Source organism: Seriola lalandi, unplaced genomic scaffold, assembly GCF_002814215.2.
Source record: "Seriola lalandi dorsalis isolate HSWRI2012SDOR001 ecotype SW California unplaced genomic scaffold, Sedor1 jcf7180002054778, whole genome shotgun sequence".
In the NCBI taxonomy this organism is placed as follows: domain Eukaryota; kingdom Metazoa; phylum Chordata; class Actinopteri; order Carangiformes; family Carangidae; genus Seriola; species Seriola lalandi.
Window position 1 is genome coordinate 60,335 of NW_019525331.1, and position 4,986 is coordinate 65,320.

Sequence of the window (4,986 nt, forward strand, 5' to 3'; positions counted from 1 at the left end):
AAAACTAGTTTCATTTCACGTTCTCTGATTCGACAGAAATAAATACAAAAAAATATATATATTTCTACCGGTTGTAAAATAAGAAACGTTGGAAATCCACGTAAACGTAAAAGCAAAGTTTCCCTCTCTTTTTAAGCTTCGTTTGTTTTTCTGTTGTTCAGTTTCTGGCAGCAGATTCGTTCATGTCCCGAGCTGTGAGGCCGAAACCCGCCGCAAGATGGCGTCCGCATGAAACACTATAACAAACAGCAGTGGTGGTCAAACACATTCATTTATGATTGATTAAGTTATTATTAAAGTTATGAAGTCCATGAGCTGTTCTCATTCAATGAATGATGCATTTTATATAAATAAAATAAACGGAAGACGATTCATGAGAAACTCTTCACCACAACAAGGGGACAAGATATATTTACATAGATCTGATTTAACTGGACACAATTATGGTTATAACACTGATAACAGATCAATAACAACAGATTAATAAAGTTACCACAAATACAAATGAACCAAATGTCACATTATTGAAATTCAGTCCTGATAAAAAAGTTACTATAAAGTTAAAGTTACATATTGAGGCAGCAAAATTAAAAATACATTAAGTTCCACTCTGTAATAACATTTTAAAAACACCGTGTTTAAATTTTAGTTGTCAGAAGATCACATTTTTAGCTCTTAAAGAAAACCTCTGACCATATAACTGTACAGGTACGTCTACCTGTCCCTGTGGTGACAGTAATAATGTCTGTGTTCCCCTCTGTGCTGCTGCGTCACATCAGTAATTAATCCTCAGTCTCTCAGGATGCTCCCTGCATCCTCCAGCTGATTTAAACGCTCTCTCTCTCTCTCTCTCTCTGTGTGTGGTGAAGTTAAAGCTCTCTCGTCCTCTCTCTGCTGCCCTCTGATCAGTTTCCTTCTGCTCTGCTGGATCTCCACATGTTTTATTAATGAGCTCTAGAGGCAGCAAGAGGCCTGAAGAAACCAGGTCACATCACACTGTCAAAAACACACACTGCAAATTCATATAACAAACACCGTAATACACTGTACTTTTTATATAGTTAGTATAGAAACATATCCTTTTGTATAGTATTATTACATAGTGTCGTATCGTATCATGGTATTATACTATGTATTACGTATATTTACGTATGTATTTTACTGTGACATCATTTATCATCTCTTATCATGTCTTCCTTTGTCATATTTAAGTGTATATTATCATGTTGTGTCTTATTCTAACTTATTGTATTTTATAGTATATTATTGTATTATATCTTGTCTGATTGTATTATATATTATTATTATAACATACAATTTGAACACATCATAACTTATCTCTGTGTTGGTCATACTTATAAATAAAATAAAATAATATTTTAAGTCTTATCTTTTAAAAAGTAAAATCATGTATGAAACATTTTCATCACTGATGTTCCTGTATATCCCATTCATTGGATCAGGTGATCTGCGTCACCTGGAGGAATCATCATCATCATCATCATCATCACTTTGAGACCCGCAGTATCTGTTCACTAGGGCTGGGACGATTATCCGACGTAATCGACGTTGTCGATTATAGAAATGATTCGACGTGGAATTTTAGTGTCGACGCGTCGTGTAAAACCAAACAGGGTAAATGTTCTTAGAACCAAACCGGAACTTTCTAATGGGACCGTTTATATCCATCGTCTTTGGTTTACCCGGATACAAGCGCAGCGCACGGACTGGGACAACGCGGTGACGTAATTGAAGTCATTGACTACGTGAATGATTTGCGTCTGTGTAATATATTTGAACAACACGGCGGCGTCTAGCAGCAGCACGACGGAGCGCGTGGAGCAACACGCGGCAAAAAAGGCTCGAACACGGTCCTCCAGAGTTTGGGAATACTTTAATCTTGACACCAACAGTGCGGTAGTTTGCAGACTCTGCAAAGTGCATCTGACATATCACTCCAGCACGACAGTCATGCACGAGCACATAAAGAGGAAGCACCCTGGTGCAGCGAGTCAAGATGGCAGCAAAACTTAATTGCAATAAAATTACTGTTAGGTTAATAAAAAATCCTTTCTTATATAATTCTATAACTATCACTGACTCCGCAGAGCTGCACACAGATACACAACAGACTCCTACAATATATTACAATATATTTCACATATTCATGCCCGGAAGAACCTTGTAATACGATTTCAGACACCCCTAAAGTGGACCGTACCATTTCTCGTCTGCTGCGTCACTCAATCTGTGGCTCCGCCCTCGAGGCTCTGCTCACGTGCGTCGCTCAGACACTGTAGGTAAATATAAGTAGCAGTAGCTAACTATGTAGCTTGTTTAATACACTTTACTTTCAGTAAGTATAGTTTAGCTAACCTAATGTTAGCTAGCTTCTAACTTTAGCCTGAAGTTGCAGTTAAGCTAACTAATGTTTGCTAGCTTCTAACTTTAGCCTGAAGTTGCAGTTAAGCTAACTAATGTTTGCTAGCTTCTTTTAAATGGTTAATCCATCAAAATGTGAGAAGTTTCTGGTTTTCATAGTTGTGTGTTATAATAAACTGAATCACTGGGTTTTGTACTGTCACAAGACGTCACTGTGGAGTGTGGGAAAGTATAATGGAATTTTTCATATTCTATAGATAATCGATCAATATAGAAAAGCTGTAGATTAATCAATAATGAAAATAACTTTGGTGCAGCCCTACAATATTGGATATTAACATCAATAAATTCATGTACTAAATAATTCTTAGTCCCAGATTGGATTTGGTGGAATAAAATTAAATTCTGCTTGATACAAAAACATCATGGGATGTGGTTTGTGTCGTAGCTGATATTCTGTGTATGTTTAGTGTTGGAGGCTGAATAAATAAATAATCAAAATAAATGAATAAGTAATGAGTGGATCTCAGCTGAACCACTCAGGCGGCTTCATGTTGATGACTTTGTGTCCTCTAACGTCTTCTTCTCTGACCATCGTCTCATTTGTTCGTACAGTTCAAGTCAGAGTCAGGTTTATATTTTCTGTCCTCGCTCGTCGTCACGTCTCTAATGTTATCCAGTCAGGAGTTGTGTTGCCTAGCAACCCCTCAGAAGTGATGTTTGGAGTTTGCTGCATTTCCATTTTTATCAGCGGGATGTTTGTGAAGCACCGAGTTCTGCAGTGTGTTTGTGTTACCTGGTGTGAAATCGCACCTGCGGCACGACACCTGAAATTAGACCTGCAGGAGCCACGTATTACATCTGAGTGAATGCAGCAGAAAATAATAACGCAGCTCTCCTTCATTAATTTAAACTGATTCTTAAGATTTAATTTACAATGTCAGTTAATCCTCAGTACATGTCTCTGTGTCTCCGGGTCAGATCAGGTTTAGCTTTATCGTCCACATAAGGAAACTCATTCCTCAGGAGTAAACAACAAGAACAACAACAACAAGAACAACAATTTTACCTGCTCAGCACAAACACAGGTGCTTGATGTGGACAGGTGGACGGTGTGGATGTGCTGTCACAGTGTTTCTCTAACTCACCGTACTGTAGCTGCTGTCGTATCAGAACCTTTGAACCTGTGACCTGTGGTCAGAACCTTCTGGACTTTATGGATCTGATGGTTCTCTCGGTCTCGTGACTGTAAACTGAATATGTTTGGACATCTGAAGACATGTATTTGTTATTTTCTGACGTTTTAAAGACCAAATTATCTGTTATTAGGAAATTAATTGATTAAGAAAATAATTGCAGGAATAATGAATTAATGTAAATCCTTTATATTATCACCAGTGACTGTGATATTAAACAGTTAATAATGTGAGGGAGGTTGAGTGTGTGTTCACGTCATGGCCTGTGTCTGTCTGTAGCATGTAGTGACGTCGCTCTGCATCACAGCGAGAGCAGCGCTGATGAATATAGGACAGCAGGAGGAGGAGGAGGAGGAGGTCTGCAGCTACACACAGAGGAAGCAGAGCAGCATCAGGAAACTGCAGCGTCTGCACCTCAGCACCAGGTATTTATTCATTCTGTGTGTGTTCGTGTTCATGTGTGCAGCAGTGATGGAGGACAGACAAGTGTGAGCTGATTTTATATCAGAGGGAGCAAGGTCACAGAGATGGATCCAGAGACAGAGCTGCTCTCCACACACCGATACCAGCAGCTGATTTTAGCTTCAACATAATGTGAGCGCGTTAGCCACATTAGCCACTTTAGCATGTGGCTGCAGAGATGGAAATGTTTTGATCCAGACAAATATCAATCAGTCAACAACCTTCAGCTGTGACTTTCCATCTAGCGCCACCATGATGTCGACATTGATTTAGCCTGGAAGAGCTCAGCAGATATTGGATGGATTGTTGATGATCGTGATCTTGAGGTGCATTCGTGTGGTGTTGGAATAATTACAACAATTAGTTTCTGACTGAAAGTTCATATGAACGCCCCCTGAAGTCAGAACAACAACTCGGAAACATTTTGTTGGACTCCTTCCTGCGTTGTTGATGTTGAAACTTTTGATTAAACTGCTAATTCACGTGTTGTGTATCTTGGTAGCATTCACTTTGTAATCTGGTATTAGGTTGTAACTGTTGTCCACACAAAGTGACCTGGATCAGCTAGAAAAGTTATTAATTAGCAGTAACTCTGATAGTAAGTGACACAAAATGGAAACAGCATCAACGTGTTGTTTCAACTCTGAACAACGAAGTACAGAAATCCCCTCGTAGCGTCCATGTTAGCATGCTAACAGTTGCTAAGTAGCAGTAACCGCAGAGCTGAGGCTGATGGGAGCCTCATTAGTTCTGCAGGTATCTGATCATAAACCAAAGTATTGAGCAGATTAAAACTTTGACCTGATGGTGGCACATCATCGCAGTGACAGTTCATCCTGAGAGGAACATGATCGTCTGTTCACCCACATCCTCACCTCTCTGGAAATGTCCATGAGCTGTCATTCCCCATCCAGCCACCAGGTGTCCTGACCCCCCCCCCCCCCCC